The sequence below is a fragment of the Sciurus vulgaris genome (genome assembly GCF_902686455.1).
Source record: "Sciurus vulgaris genome assembly, chromosome: 18".
In the NCBI taxonomy this organism is placed as follows: domain Eukaryota; kingdom Metazoa; phylum Chordata; class Mammalia; order Rodentia; family Sciuridae; genus Sciurus; species Sciurus vulgaris.
Genome location: NC_136479.1, coordinates 34,825,489 through 34,842,317, shown reverse-complemented (window position 1 = coordinate 34,842,317; position 16,829 = coordinate 34,825,489). Strand labels below are relative to the sequence as shown.

At 47.2% G+C, this 16,829-nt stretch overlaps 1 protein-coding gene across 1 annotated transcript in view; it reads right to left on the bottom strand.

The window, feature by feature from the left end:
• HIP1 (huntingtin interacting protein 1) overlaps positions 1 to 16,829 on the bottom strand; it is a 177,858-nt gene that overhangs the window by 144,184 nt on the left and 16,845 nt on the right. The gene's annotated exons all lie outside the window — the stretch shown is intronic.

The window sequence follows — 16,829 nt, the reverse complement described above, 5'->3', positions numbered from 1 at the left end:
GCTCGCCCCTCCAGGCAACTGCTCTTCTGCCTTCTTCTCTTCTTTCCAAAGTGTGGCGTCTCACTGGACAGCGACTGCCTTCGTCCTGTAGGTGTTTTCTTCTTCTGGGGGTTGAACCCAGGGTGCCCTACCACCAAGCTACTCCCCAGCCTATTTTATCTTCTGAGACAAGGTCTCCCTACGTCGCCTAGGTTGGCCTTGAACTTGTGATCCTCCTGCCTCAGTCTCCTGAGTGCCTGGGATTACAGGCGTGTCACTGAGACCAGCTCCTTGTGGGTCTTTATCATTCATATTTCTTTTCTATTATGTATCTGGCAAATCTTGGAAAATGAAGGGGAGGAGCCGAGCTGATACCCGAACTGAAGTCCTGCCTTGTGCTTTGACAGAGGAAGCCTGATAGAAACTGAATTCTGTCCCCTCCAAAAAGATATGCTGAAGCCCCAACGCCCGGTTCCTCAGAAGGTGACCTTCTTTCCAAGCAGGTCATTCAGATGTCAGAAGAGAAGAGCTCACACTGGAGGAGGTGGGCCCAGAATCCAACATGGCGGGGACACAGACTCGTGGGGGACAGAGACGTGGAGTGCAGGGACACACCTGCCAGCCCAGTCACCCGGAGGCTGCCAGCAAACACCAGCAGCTGGAGGTGGCAGGAAGAATCGTCCCCTGCACAGGTCAGGTGCCGTGGCGCATGCCTGTCATCCCAGCGGCTTGGGAGGCTGGGGTAGGAGGATCGAGAGCTCAAAGTCAGCCTCAGCAACTTAATGAGGCTCTAAGCAACTCAGCGAGACCCTGTCTCTAAATAAAATATAAAAAAGGGCTGGGGGTATGGCTCAGGGGTTGAGTGCCCCTGGGTTCAATCCCCGGTACCAAATTTAAAAAAAAAAAAAATTTTCCTCTGAAGGTTTCTGAGGGAGCCTGGCTCTGTTGACAGCTTGACTTTGGCCTTCTGGCCTCCAAAAGTGTGACATAATAGATCTCGGTTATTTTGAGCCACTCGGTTTGTGGTACTTGGTTCTGAGAACCAGGGAACTAACTTAGACCCCTTACCTTTTTGCAATCATGACGCAGTTTTTCCCGTAACTGTGATATTTTTGATTGCTTTGAAACTCAGAGGTCCTCCTTGACCCCAAGAGCGTCCTTCTACTTTTCTTTTTTTGCAATTTTCTTTTACTACCTTTTTTTTTAATGGTTTGATTCCAAAATTTAACTTTCGAATCTATCTAGAATCTATCCAGGCATGCAGCCCCTGGAGAGAATCTAAAGCACTTCCTTCTCACCAACAGTCAGCCCAATTACCTTGCCTCCGTTATCAGATGACCTTGCATTCCTCCCGCCTTGCGGACTCATCTTTATCAGACAACTGACTCACAAGTGTGAAAAGGTAAGTTTCTGGGCTATTTATTCTATTGCCGGATCTGTTTATTTTTAAGCCATTAATGGGGTCACCGTTTAAATCATTAAAAATGTGTTTGGATCTTTAGTGGGGCAAGTTTCTTCTCGCCACCATCTTCTTCAGATTTTTAAAATCAGTCTCACGCTTCCAGACAGATTTTAGAACTTAAGTTCTAAAAGAGATCCTCTGGGTTTTGCTTCCGAAAGAAGAGCTGACATCTTTCCACACTCCAGCTCCCATTCGGAAATGAAGGAAGCCTCCCACTGACTAAGTTGCTGGCTGGCATGTCACCTCTGCCACCAGACCCAGTCTACCCACGGGGCCCACCCAGTCACTCCTCAGCCCCAGCCTGGCTTCCCATTTACAGAGCTCACGGCTGCAAAGGATGGGGAAAAGCAGGGGCTGCCGGAAGCCAGACCCCGAGCACTTCTCTGGCATGTCTCCCGGGAGCAGGCGCCCGTGTGGTCACCGGCACCAGGGACGGAGGCACAGAGGTCAGTACTCAAGCCCACGTCCCAGGGGTGGAACTGGGTTTCAAGCCCAGGCCGTTTCACGCTGGAGCTGCGACCTTACCTACAAATCACTGTCTTTACCATTCGCCTGTCAACAGGGAGGCGGGAGCGTGTCCCAGCTGACGTAAAGGTATCCCCAGACCTGGTTAAGTGGGAAAGATGCTGAGCCATGACTGAACCCGCGGGGTGGGGAGGAGCGTTCCCGCACACGCTATGTGCTTGCACGTGACATGGAAGCTGAATGGACGCGCGAGAGCAGCTGGGTGGTTTTCTATCTCAGTCCAGCAGAAGTAGGAGACAGGGATGGCGGGAGTCCATTTCTTTCTTGTTTTGTTTTGGTTTTGGTCTTTGGTACGGGTGATTGAACCCGGAGAAACTGGACCACTGAGCCACATCCCCAGTCCTTTTCAAAGATTTTTTTTTTTGGGGGGGGGGTGCTGGGGATTGAACCCAGGGCCTTGTGCTTGCAAGGCAAGCACTCTACCAACTGAGCTATCTCCCCAGCCCCACGAAGGTTTTTTTTTTTTTTTTTTTTTTTTTAAAACAGTGTCTTGCTAAGTTGCCGAGGCTGGCCTTGAACTTGAAATCCTCCTGCCTCGGTCTCCTAAATTGCTGGGGTTACATGTGTGTGCCACTGTACCTGATTTTTCTTTTCTTTCTTTCTTTCTTTTTTTTTTTTAAGAGTCACATGACTGGTTCTGAAAAATTAAATCCAAGGTCAGGCTGTGGCTCAGTGTCAGAGTTCATGCCTGGCATAGGGAGGCCCGACGTCCATCCCCCGCACTGTATGATTACATACATACATTTACATTTAAATTTTAAATTTAAAATAAAATACACAGCCAATGCTCAGTAGCTGTGATGGAGCATGTGCGCGGAGGTCATGCGCCCTGGCCGGCTGGGTTCCGCTTTCCTCCCTGCCTCCGAGATGGCCGATGCGCTTGGGCAAACACGGCACTGGTTCCTACACGCCTCCCTCCCGAGCATGCTGATTCCGTCCACTGACCGTGCCCATTACGCCTGGGCTCTCCCTGCCCACTCCTGGGTTTTCCCGGGATGGCGCGGGCCCTGGGCTGGTTCTGGACAGGAGCCAGGGCAGGACAGGGAGGCCAGTGGGGGCAATGGGACCGTGGGGAGGGCCACCGCGAGTTCTCCATGTAAAGGCATGAAGTTCCAGCCTTTCAACAACACGACGTGGGCCAAAGGAAACAAGCCCAGGAAAGAGCCCGGCCCTGGGATGCCAGTGACCTCTGCGGTGGCCCGGCCTCGGCGGCTCCACCCCTGGGGCCCGCCTGGCTCCTCCTCTCCGCTCCGACTCCGGGGCTGAGGGATCAGGACGGCCAGCCTGGAGCAGCGAGCGGGGTCCATCCCACCTTCCTGGGCTCTTGCGCCTGTGTGGCCACGTCCTCTGCTGTGGAGCGCATGCAGCGGCCACCTGGCCCATCCGCCCTGTGGGTCTAGGAACACGCTGAACTTGAGTCTGACCCACCCTGACTCGCCGCCGAGGGCACAGTGACATCCCAGCACGCTGGTCCCCAACCTGGAGGACTCTGTGGAGCAGGCAGGTCTCTGTGACGCTGCAACACGATTCTACAGCTGACCTCAGAGGAGTCCCGAAACGCTTGGGGGTGACCACCCAGGCACCCACGCGCCCCGGGCAGGGCAGAGACCAAACTATAAAAAGGGTCGGGAGCCCTCATGGGCCCCAGGGCCCTGGGATGGGGGAGCCCAGCCCCTCACCGAGGACACAGGTATGACTGCCCTTCCCCTGGGTAAGGCAGTTGCCAAAGCCGTGCCAGCGGAGGGGGACATTCACTGTCCATTGTCATAAACACCTACCACGCATGGCTGGACTTGCTGTGGAGACAAAAGGCAGATGGAGGGAGGTTAAGTAGTTCCCAGATCACAGAGGGAATGTGCCTTGCAGACAGGACTGGGCCACTGGTCTCTGACCCTGAATCCAGTGCTCATTCCTGGGAGATCTGACGCAGTGGTTTTTGAGGGGGTGGCAGGGGGCCGAGGGAGAAGCCCAGGAGTTAACTTCTGTCCACCTCAGGGTGGTGGAGGCTGAGCAGGCTCTAGTACTTAAGACAGAGTCTTTTCTTCCCTGGTACTGGGGATTGAACAAGGGACAATTGACCCCTGGGCTACATCACCAGCTCTTCATTTTTTATTTTGAAACAGGGTCTCCCTAAGTTGCTGAGGCTAGCCTCGAACTTGCCATCCTCCTGCCTCAGCCTCCCAGGTCTCTGGGATTATAGATGTTTGCACCTGCGTGCCCAGCAAATAAGGCAGATTCTGAAGGAGCTTACAGAGCGCCCACTCTGGCACAGGTGATGGTAAAAGACAGACGACGAGAAACTCCGCCTCCCCCCAAAATAAAGAAGAGCATGATCCCAGCGGGTGACGAGAACCACAAAGACAGTACAAGGGACTGAGGGGAGTGCAGAGGAACCTCTCTGGGGAGTCACAGGAAGCCCCTTTAAAGAGGCTGAACAAGCAGCAGACACAAAGGTTCTGTGCATGTCTCAGACCAGGAACTGAGCTCCTGGCCAAAGCTGTCAGAGCCAGGCCTCTGGCGGGGAGTCTAGAGCGAAGCCAAGCCTCTGCCTGGTCTGCACAGTGGGTCAGGCTCCCCAGCTTCCTGCAGCACAGAAGCCCTGCCCGGAAAACCAATTAAAACTTGACCTGAAACCAGTGAGCTCAGGAGGACTCGGCAGAGACAACTACTAAATGGTCCCGAGAGACACAGAGTACGGGGCACCGACAGGTCCCCAAGGACTATAATCTCCACCCAAGATGACCCACAGCCACGAATGACAAAGTCAGAGGGGAAATAATCAGATGCTATGCAAAGAGCAAATTCAACAGACAGCAAAACTGTATTCCAGGAACAATAAGTAACAGTCTCCTGTAAGAAACATCTGAAAAATAATACTTTATAAGTCAGGTGTGGTGGTGCATGCCTGTAATCCCAGTGACTTGAGAGGCTGAGACAGGAGGATCACAAGTTCAGGGCCAGCCTCAGCAACTTAGTGAGACCCTGTCTCAAAATGAAAAATAAGAAAGGGCTGGGGATGTGGCTCCTTGGTAAAGTGCCTCTGAGTTCAATCCCCAGTACCAAAAAATAACAAATAAAAGTAATATTACTTTATTTCTTATATTAAAGATAAAGGAACGCAGTCCACAAAGGAAAATGAAGGCACTGTAGAAAAAGAATAAGTTGGTTTTAAAAGGAACAAAGTAGACATTCTAGACATCAAAGAGTAGATTCAGATACAACTAAAGAGAGAATTAGTGAATAGGAAGGTGAATCTAAGGAAATCAACTAGAATGAAAACAGAGAAAGAAAAAGAGACGGGAAAGAAAAAAATTAAAATGGAAATTAAAACAAGGAGTTCCAAAACATACTTAATAGGAGTTGCAAAAGAGAGAATAAGGAAAAAATCAGAGGAAATAATTTAAAAGATAAGGAAGGAAAAATTTCCAGAATTGGAGTAAATGCCAAACCAAGTTCCAAGAATAATAAATTTAAAAACTCGATGTACATCATGTACCACATTAAAAGAATCTTAAAAGCTATCAAAAAGGAGAGGTCACTATTCTACAGACATGGACAATTAGGCTGATTAAATGCCCGCAGACAATGGCGTAAGAATGTCAGAATGCGGAAGCAACAGCAGTCCTGCACAGCGACGCTGCAGCACCGTCGCCCTGTTTCACCCACTACCCCACCTTCATCACGTATCCCAGCAGCTCAGGCGGCAGGAGGCAAGCGGCCAGGCGATGGCCCTGGGAAGGTCTTCGCATGGTACCCACAGTGCCTGGCACCATCCCACGGCCGTGTCCATGGCCAGTGCTTGCAGCCAAGACAACAAAAAGGAAAGTCAATTTTGCTGAACAGGCACCCAGAAGTCATGCCTTTTGCTCAGCAAACAGTCACCCAATGTGACCTTGAAAAAATGGAATCTTTGCCCCCCCAAAAAAGGAAAGGACAGCCAAAGAATGAGCAGAAGAGAGCCATCAAGCAAGGACTAAAACAACCTGAGAGTAGAAACAGAATCTTAAAGTGAGAATATTTCAGGCTCAAATGCAGCAGGAAACAAGTCTCCTGGCAGGCTCAGGAAGGTTCTTACTCTTCTGTGATGCTAAGAAGCCACTCAATGAAGAATTTGGGAAATGCAAATTTTCTGCAGTTCCAGAAACCTATTGTATTCCATGCTTTTAAGACGTCTTTAAAGAAATTCGAATGGCTTTTTCTTTCTTTTCAAATTTTTTAAGTTGTAGTACGATACACATAAGATTTGGCGCCTTAGCCGTTTTTAAGTGATCATGTGCATTCATATTCCCATACAGCTATCAGTATCATCCACCTCCAGACGCTTCGTCATCTTGCCAAGCTGACACTCTCCCCTATCCCCACTCCCAGCCGTGACAACCACCCGTCCACTCCTGTCTCTGTGGCCGTGGTGACGCTAGGTTCTTTATATATGTCATACCATATAGTACTGGTCTTTTTGTGACTGGCTTTTTTCACTTAGCATAATGTCCTCAAGGATCATCCACATTGTAGCAGGCGACACAATGCCCTTCCTTTTAAAAGCTCCATAATATTCCGTTTTATATACACACACTGAATCATATTTTGCTTATCCAGTTCCACTGATGCACATTTGGGTTGCTTCCACGTCTTAGCTGATGTGAATACTGCTGCCATGACAAAATATCTCCTAGAGACCCTGCCTTTAGTTCTCGAGCACATTTCCAGAAGAACTGCTGAATCTCATGGCAATTCCATTTTTAATATTTGGGAAACCATCACACTGTTTTCCAGGGGTACCATTTTATATTCCCACCAACCCTGCAGAAGAGTTCCCATTTCTCTACATCTTCTGCGGTACTTATTTTTTTAATAGTAGCGATCCTAATGGTTATAAAGTTGGATCTCATTGTAGATCTGATTTACAGTTCACTAAGGAGTTATTTTGAGCATCCTTTCATACATTTATTTACCACTTGTACATCTTCTTTGAGAAATGTCTCCAGCAGTCCTTTACCCATTTTGAATAGGGTGGTTGTTCAGTTTCCAGAGTTCTCTCTGTATTCTGGATATCAATCCTTTATCAGATTTATAATTTACAAATATCTTCCCCCATTCTTTAAGTTGCATAAAATCTGTAATTTTCAAAAACTCTGATTCACCTATTCTTTTTTGTTGTGGCCTGTACCTTTGGTGTTGTATCCAAGTAATCATTGCCAAATCCACATCACAAAGCTTTTGTTCTATGTTTTCTTTTGAGCTTTATGGTTTTAGGTCATACATTGAAGTTATGGGTTGACTATGAGTTAATTTTTGTGTATTATAGTAGGTAAATCTAACTTCATTCTTTTGTATATATCTAGCGTTCCCAGAATTATTTGCTGACAAAGTTTGGCTTTTCCCCCTCGAGTGGTCTAGGCACTTGGTTGAAAATCATTTGATGACATGTATGAGGGTTTGTTTTGATTCTGTTTTATTGCTCTATGTCTGTCTTTATGCTGGTATCATATTTTTTTGATTATCATTGCTCTGTAGGAAGTTTTGAAGTTGGGAGCCCCCCAGCTGTGTTCTTTTACTTTTTTCAGGATTGTTCTAGCTACTTAGGGCCCCTTGAGATTTCACAGGAATTTTAGGATGGGCTTTTCTATTTCTGAGATTTTGACAGCGATTGCCTTAAATGTACTGATCTCTTTGGGTAGTACTGACATCTTAACACCATGAAGTCTTCCAACTCGTGGACATAAGATGTGCTTCCATTTATTTATATCCTTATTTCTTTCAAAATTACTTTGCAGTTTGCACTGTGCAAGTCTTTCGCCTTCTTGTTTAACTTAATTTCTCAGTATTTTATTACTTTGGGTGGTACTCTAAGTTTAACTGTTTTCTTAACTTCCTTCTCAAATTGTTCATTTCAAATAGAAATGCAACTGATTTTTATACGTCGACTTTGTATCCTGTTGCTTTGCTGAATTTGTGTTTTGGTGCCAGTAGGATTTTCTGTGGACTCTTTAGACCCCTGTCATTTAAGATAAGCTCATATCTTCAGGGAACCGAGGTAAGTGCACTTCTTCCTGTGCAATCCTGACGCCCCTTCTTTTTTTCCTGCTTAACTGCCCGGGTCAGGCCTTCCAGCAGGATGTTGAACAGAGCTGGCTGAGGGATGGTAATTTAAAGTGTTGGTTATGAGTGGTCACTTGGGTCATATGTCATACTGGGGTCATCTTTTCCCTTTTATTCTGGTAATGCCCATTAAGTGTGCGGCATTCTTTTTGTTGTGCAGTGCAGTACCACTGGGCTTCACCCCCAGCCCTTTTTTATTTTTTAATTTTGAGACAGGGTCTCGCTAAGTTGCTGAGGCTGACCCTGAACTTGCAATCCTCCTGCCTCAGCCTCCCACAGAGCTGGGATTAAGGTGTGCACCACCACACCTGGCTAGGTCTGGGGAATTCTAGGCAATGTTAAATTTATAGCCAATAAAACCTGCCTCCATCAAATATCCCACTAATTTCCAGTTTTGCTGAAATTGAATAACCAGCACAGGATTTTACTTCCTCTTTTTTTTTTTTTTTTTTGGAGGAGGGGTCTCTGTGTCTTCTACATGGTCTCTTGTCTTCCTATCAGAATTGAACCCCATCCGTGGCAACATCCTGCTAGGGAAGGTCAAAAATGCCCCCAAATGGCTAAGGTGCTGTGGGTGTCCTACGTAAGGATCAGGCCGCTCCTCGCAAAGACTAACGAGCTGGCAACATTCTCAAAATCTGCGCTCCGATGTCCTCCGGAGATAAACGCTCCTCCAAATTCCAAGTTGGAACACCACTCAAGTGACTCTTTGGCCAAGTATCTCAATGACACTGCTTAGGCTTTTTAATACTAGTATTAATTATTCATGGTGTTTCTATTCAGATCGCCAAAAAAGCAGCTCTAACATCTTGATCATCACAGAGGGAAAAAAGAGGATGAGGCATTGACACGCGGCTGAGAGCTGCCTGCAGGGCTTCTCACAGGACACTGGTTTCCCTCCCCAAGCAGATACAGGTTCAGCCCAAAGGAAGTTCAGAAGAATTCCTAAGGGAAAATCCTACTTACAAAAGGGACATTTGACATACAAAAACATCGTCATCCCAAAGGTTTTATACTGGCCACCCATGAGCCCCAGACGGAGCCCGGGGGGGAGCAGGGGACGCCCCTGGGGTCGGCATGGTCTGATTCCAGTGCAGACCTCTCTCTGAGGCACGGACTGTTCCGCAGCCTCTGCATCTGCAGGAAGATGCCAGGGCCCATCTCTTGTCACCTGCTGCTTCTCAACTCATGTAACAGTGACACTCTGGGGCTGGGGCTGAGCTCTCAGCGCTGCCTCCCCGGCGCGGCTCTCCCGGGCTCGGCAGGGAGGGTGCTCTGGCCTGGGGTCATTCTCCGGGACAGGAGGTATTTTTAAATAGAGACAAGAAGGAATTATTAAGAAATGACTGCCTGGCCGCAGAGATCTCAACTCCAAGCCCCAAGCTGCGGCCAGCATGAACATCTGGCACTTCCGTGATTGAAACGCTGATGCCAACGAAGTCCTGCTGCCGTGGCCCCAAGGAAACCTGGGGTAGCCACTCTCTTCTCTGCAGAAAAAGAGAAAGAAAGTTGCTTTCTCCTTCTCCCCTGTTCAGACATAACATCACCAGCACAGCTCTTTAAAGATCTTTAAATATCTGTGCTGGGCAGCTATATTTAGCAACTGTTTGGCCCTCAAAATGAGCCTCATTTCCTGTGGCAAGAAGTTCTCAGCAGCAGGAGAGAGGCCAGGAGGACTCTGCCCACCGGCGACCGCCCGGGCGCAGGGTGCTCAGCGGTGGCCGGGAAGACGCGGCCTGCCCTTTCTGGACAGGTGGCTGGCACCCGAGACGGCGGGGGAGGGAACCCAGGGAGCATTTGCTCTGATCCTTTCCACGTCGTCCTGGGAACCACTTCACACGGGCCACACTTGGGGCCAATAATCCTTCAGAGGCCACCACTCAGCCGACGGCTCTGTTCCCTGCTGGCCTCTGCAGCGCCCACCTGCTCGCCCTTCACGACTCCTTCGTTCATTCATCCTCACAGCCCGCGTCCTCGGTGGCCCTAAGTGCCAAGCCCTGGGTCCCACAGGAGCTCTAGGTCACAACATGGCACTGGGAGGCCCCCTAGAAAGGGCCCTTGGAGGGGCATGAGATGCCAGGCATGGGGAAGGCTTTGGAGGGGAGGGGGCAGCAGGAACCAGCAATGGCTGCGGCCCGGACCCTCTCAAGCCCACCCACCCGCTGCACAGGAACTCTGGGCAGGGCACCAAAGGGCAGGGGAGTGCGGACCAGCCGTGAGACCAGCCAGCGGCCAAGCCCACCGACCGACCCCCTGCAGCAGGTGGAGGCCCAGGACAGGCAGGGGCTCCCGGGGAGGGCAGGGAATGACCTTGTCTAACCCACAGGGCCTGCAGCAGCTATTGTCCTGCCCCAGAAGGGGCCCCTCTGGTCCCTCCGCCTGTGGGCGGCCTCTAGTGTCCCCAGAGGTGAAAGCCCTCACGGAGGCCAGGGGTCACATTCACTGCGCCCCACCCCAGGGTCCGTGGGGAACTCACCATTCTTCCTTCTCAGTGGGAGATAAGTTCAGATCAGAAGAGTCGCAAAAATAGTCCAGCGTCCCCGCACACCCTGGCCCAGTGCCCCCTCCGCTGCCTCGGGTCTCACGTGCCCACAGCACAGGCTGCGAAGCTCAGGAGGTCCCCTTGGTGTGGCGCTGCTAGCCCTGCTCCAGGGCCACTCCCGACCCCCCTGTTCCCACCCCGTCCTCTTCCTGATCCCAGACGCTGCCCAGGCTCCCCGGGCATCGACCGCCCGGTCTCCCCAGCCTCTCCTGGGTCCCTTCGCCCTCCTTGCGCTTCCGTGACCCCCTTCCTGAGGAGGGGCCTCAGGTACTCTGTGGAACGCCCCTCCACGTGGGCCTGTCTGACTTGCTCACGGTACAGCTGAGGTTTTGCACTTAGGGAAAGAAAACCACAGAGGGCACAGGCTTGGCTAGGACATGACACCAGGGCCGTCCGTTTCAACGCCCCAGCGCCTCGGCTCTCGGATCCGGAGGACAACCGTGAGGCGGGTCAGCTCCGTGCACAGGAGCGAAACCCCGGCAGAGGTGGAGGCCCCTGCTGGACTCAGGCGGGTGCTCTCTCTAATCACCCCCAGCCCGTCGAGCAGTAAGGACAACAGCCAGCACTTCCCAGGCACCTACTATGCGCCTGAAGCACTGTGTCCTCCTTTACATATAAGGGGCCTCATTTGACTTCCTCCGGAACACGATGGAGTAGAAACCCCAGGAAGGACTCCCTTACCCCAAGTTCTTGGGGCCAGGCTGTTGAGAACTGAGAATCCGGGGGCCTGGGCAGCGCCTAGCAGGGAGCAGAGGGGCGTTCTCGCAGTGTGGCGCGAGTCTGCATGCGAGGTGCGCCCGATGAACACCAAACGGTCCCGACAGCTGCGCTGCAGGTCTGGCCCCAAACTCTGAAGTGAACTTTTGGTTTCAGAGCCTGGGGACTTGGGCACTGTGGAGGAGGGAGTGTGGACCACTGCTTGCAAATGACCACACCAAGGCTAGAGGGTGCCAATGAAGGAGTTAAAATTTAAGTGCCCATAATTAAATCACAGAATCTGTAGTCTAGCAAATGAACTTAGGAAAAGAAACAAAGAGGGACAGGCCTGAGGCCTGAACATACCTAAACAAGCCTAAAATAAGACTGCCAAAACATCAAAATCTAACTGGCCATGGAGGATAAACAATCTCCACAAGGCCGTGGACCATCTGGTGTCACCCACTTTCCCCCTTCTTCCCTTTTCTTTAAGGTTAACTTGACCCCTGCTAACCAAAATAAACTGCCCTACCACATTGCTGGAATGTCAATTTGCACGTACTACTTGCTGATGTAATCAATGTAGTCATGTACCCGCTTATGTTTGAATCAGCCAATTATGTGTACCCGCGCCAAACTCCCTAACTTTTCCTATATAAACCCCTGACTACTGAGCCTCGTGGTCAACTCCTCTATCTCCTGCGTGAGATACGTGTTGGCCCGGAGCTCCGTTATTAAAGTGCCTCGTGCTTTTGCATCAAGCCGGTCTCTCGTGCTTCCTGGAGCGCGCCATCCTGAGACTCGAGTAAGGGTCTTCCTTTTGGGGGGTCCTACATTTGGGGGCTCGTCCGGGATGAGTGCGCGACCCCAGGAGCTCGAAGACCCCTTGGAGGTACGTTGGTGTGAGTCTTGAATGTTTGTGTGTGTCCCCGCAGTATGTATGTGAGTTTTGGTTTCGGTTTGAAACAAGGGAGAGGACGTGGAATCCCTCTCCATGCAGCCGCCTCTGTGGTCCGTGAGGACCCTCTGGCCGCGGAAGGGGGGACGCCCCGGTCCCGCAAGCTGCAGCCCTGGAAGACGTTCCATGGGTGGAGGGCAGTCAGGAGGACCTGACTGTGGTTTTTCGGAGCGAAGGAGACGGAGTGCTCCTTTTATCCAGGCGGGAGTGGACGCAGGGTCCTACCCCGTCAGAGGTCGCGTTCGGCTGCCTATTCAAGTCTAGGCGCGGACGAGTGTGCTTGGACGTGTTAGTGTCTGTTGTCTTTATATTGTTTTGGTGTTTGGTGTTTTTTGTCGGAGGATGGGCTCCCTTTGTCCTCCCTCAGGTCCCCTATTCTTAGGCTTAGGGATACTCATTGCAGGGTACTTTACAGTCCTTCTCCTTGTTCCTAAGAGATTTGTTTACTCCAGTCCCCCTAGGCGGAGAGCTCAGCAGCTCCATTCCCCAAAAGTGGTGGGAAATAATGTTTTGTGATTTTCTGCATTCAAACCTAACCTGATTTCTCAACCAGGAAAAAAAGGGTTAAAAAGTCCTGGGCAATCCCTCCCTCCCCCTTGCCTGGCCTTGCTGAAGTCTGTATTAGAATGTGAAGTGTAGCAGTTTCAGTGGGAGAGGCAGAACTAACCTGAGAGAAAAAAAAAAAAAAAAAAAAAAGAGGTGCATTTTAAACTCCTGGGCTAAGTGGTCAAACTAATGAAATGTTGATGTTAAACAATGTCTAATATCAGTTGTTTCTAGGACTCTTCTTCAACAGGAAAGAGACAGCAAATACTGTTCAGGACACTTGTCTGATATCTTGGTTTTTACAGAATAAGTGAATTAGAGTTAACATGTACGGGATTACTCTAATGTGTTTGTAAAGACATCTGATTAATTTGCAAAGTTAAAATGCTAATTGTTAAATAACATTAAGTACTCTTAAGTCCTTAAATTCCGTGGGGTATCATACTTAAACAATATTGGTGTTTTCATAGGTTGGTAAATTAAAAAGTGTTTAGAATTGCTTTGTGTCATTACTAAAAACAAGGTTATTAAGAGTTATGTCCTAACAGGTAAAACCCCAACCCGGAGGATAAGCGTTCCATCTGCTTCCTTATCACTCCCCCTGCTCCCCCTCCAGGTCTGCAAAGCTCCAAGGAGCTCTTAGGTTTGGAATTAGAGTTACCATCTCTCCTCTTACTGTGTTTCAGTTAGAGTACTATAAACGACAAAGTATTTTATCTTGCTAAAATGGAGTAATTTATCTAAATTCAGAAATTTCATGAGAGTTGTCTCAGAATGTGAACAAAAAGGTGTCGACAGAAAGTTAGTGTAAATGAAGAGAAAATAAAAGGTTCTGGGTATGGATATTTAGTAGAAGGAAAAAGGAAATGTTTTTGGGTAAGAAAGTGCTTGTGTGATGCAATACATGAGGGTCTAAGTAAGTGCTAAGAAAGTCTGTGTAAGTGAAGAGAAAGTTTGAGCAAGTGTGTGTGTAACTAATTTGGTTACAAGTATGTGAGACAATCAGTTAAAACTATTTCAGGTTTTTCCTAAGGTAAAATACTAATGTTCTGATATAAACAGAAGTTTAATCTATATGGTAAAATAACAGGGTAAAATGACAAGGATTTGAAACGCTAATTTACTCTTAACTTTGTGTCTATTAAGTTTTATTCTTTAAAACAATTAGTCTTAAAGATTGGGGTGTATACAATTGTGGTTGAACAACTGTTGTAGAGTGTTGTGCTGTGTTGCAGAGTCTACATTTTTCTTTAAGAACTAAATTTGATAAGATAAAAGTGTCAAGGTAATTGTAAAATGGTCACTAGTTGCATATTAAATGTGTTCATATTTTCCAGGTATACAAGTTTTTAAAGCAGGGAATTTATCAAGCGCTGCTATTCTCCAGAATAAACTTGTCTGTAATGGTAATCTTAAACTTAAGGGGTACATTTTATTGGGGATTTATTTTTATCACTTAATATTCTATTATGGGACCTATTATCAATAAGATATAAATAAAATTGGTTACTTATTTCACTGAGATAAAAATTTAAATGTAAATGTATTTCTAAGAGGTAGTAACAGCCTGATTTGTTTAAAGGTTCATATAATAGAAGGTGAAAGCATTTTGCCACACAAAAGGAAAGTTAAAAGCTCTCTCAGCCTTTCTTTGATTCATGTTTTAGATATAATGTTAAATTGTGTTAATTATAAAGTTTATATAGACTCAGGAAACAGTATATGTAAACTATTTAATGATATTTAAGGAAGAAGCAAAGATCAACATCAGAATTAAAACACTTAAGATCTGTAAAGAGCCACGCCTTACCTGATATAAGGCTGTGCCTTCCACCTTACTGCATGTTAGAGTGACTCCAAAATAAGTCAGACTTCAGCTTATTTAAAGTTATAGTCAAAAGATTGGTTTTTGTTGTAAAAGTAGTATGATCTCAAATTGGGGATATAATATGGTTCTCAGTCCAAATTCAAGATAGTTATTATACAAGCTGAATATGTTTTTACTCTTGCTAATTTCATTTTGTAAAACTGTTGCTTGTTACTGTTTTGCAGAAGTAGCTGCTTCCAGAATATACAACCTAGGTAACTTGTGATAATAAGCCATCACCTATAGAACAGATAGTGGTAACTTCCAGTACTAATACAGACTCCAGTTAGATAAAAGGGTAAATAACTGTAAATTATGGACATTAAAGTTAAAGCCCAGTACTGTTACTTTATGACTGGTGAGACTGGCTTGCTGGATGATTAAGATCAAACTTAGAAATTGGAATTAAATACAGAGGTCAAGAAAATTCCATATTTGGGTCTTGCCCTCAACGTCAGCCTGAACCCAGGGAATAAGAGGACTTCTCTAAGGAGCGTTGCAACTCTGGGTCACACAACCTCCTGATCAAGGAGATTGTTGAGACTAGAGGATGAAAAATCACTCAGTGCATCTGCTGCAGAGGAGGGTCATGAAAAAAGGGAGACATCCCTTATGCTTTCAAGGAAAGCCACATCATTGAGAAGACCCTGCCTAACCAATGTCACTGGTGGAGCTAAGAAGCTGCTCTTAAGTTCTCTATGAGTAACCCCTGTGGGAACTCAGCTGACTCTTTAATAAGACAGGAACCAGGTCAATTTGACCAGCTTGATCTTAGACACCCAGCAAAACAGTTAAAACCAAAAACAGCCATTCTTGGGCATTTAAAAGAAATAATAGTTAAATGTAACTTAAGATGTACACTTGTATTAGCCCACTAGAATAAAGACTGAAAGCTACAAATGAAAGAAAGATTCTTCAGCAAGTGTGCCTGATAACTATTAAGAGAAACTGCCAGAGTCAGAAGTTTTTAGTCAGTTTAAGGCCTGAAGACCTTCTTAAGCTACACAGGTAGACTTAATCTATGTTTGCTAGTATGATTACCTAGCCCTAAGTAACAGAAGTATAGAGATCTCTACTAAACACAGGTTATATCAATAAAAGGATATTTTACAAAAATCAGATGACATTAAGTAGCTTAACTATATTTTCTGGGAACATCTATGACATTAAGAGTTAAATGTTGTGTTTAGATTCCTGGTAACCTGGACAATGTTAAAGTCCCCAAATGAAGGCCTTGTCCTCTCCAGCCTTTGTTAGGCCTAGTTATGGGAACAATTTCTCAGTTCTTCCACCTCCTGGTGAAAGATTGACTTCCGTCATTTTCATGATACTCAATGGCATGTTTCAGATGCTGCAACATTTACTTTGTACTAATCTCCTTTCAGTACTCATGTCTTTTTGTTCTTCTCTCATAGAAGCACCCACCCCCAGATGACTTTACAACATGCTCTTCCCCAACCAGACTTCTACCTTGGACCCCTCGATTGACCCGATTTTTAAAAAAGGAACTCCAAGCTGCTTGCCCCACGCCACCCACTTCCAGCTTGAAGAAGCCAGAGCGGTCATCGACCTTCTTCCCCAGCAGCATGGAGTTCCTAAGATTAGAGGGGGGAATGAAGCCAGAATTAAGAACAGGTAGTTAGTGTAGAAATAGGGGATCGGGTCAAATCGAGGAAATGAAGGCCATGAAATCGCCTAGTTACCTTCATCAGGGAAAGAGTAAGTGCTGTACAGGTATTAATGCTCAGGCAACAATATCAGTCCCTCCGCCAAGAAAATAACTTGGGAGAAGAGTATATAGAAACAGAAGTTCCATAAGATACTGATTTATAAAATTCTAAGATTAGAATTAGTTAAAAGAAGAAGAGGGGAATGAAGGAGTTAAAATTTAAGTGCCCATAATTAAATCACAGAATCTGTAGTCTAGCAAATGAACTTAGGAAAAGAAACAAAGAGGGACAGGCCTGAGGCCTGAACATACCTAAACAAGCCTAAAATAAGACTGCCAAAACATCAAAATCTAACTGGCCATGGAGGATAAACAATCTCCACAAGGCCGTGGACCATCTGGTGTCACCCACTTTCCCCCTTCTTCCCTTTTCTTTAAGGTTAACTTGACCCCTGCTAACCAAAATAAACTGCCCTACCACATTGC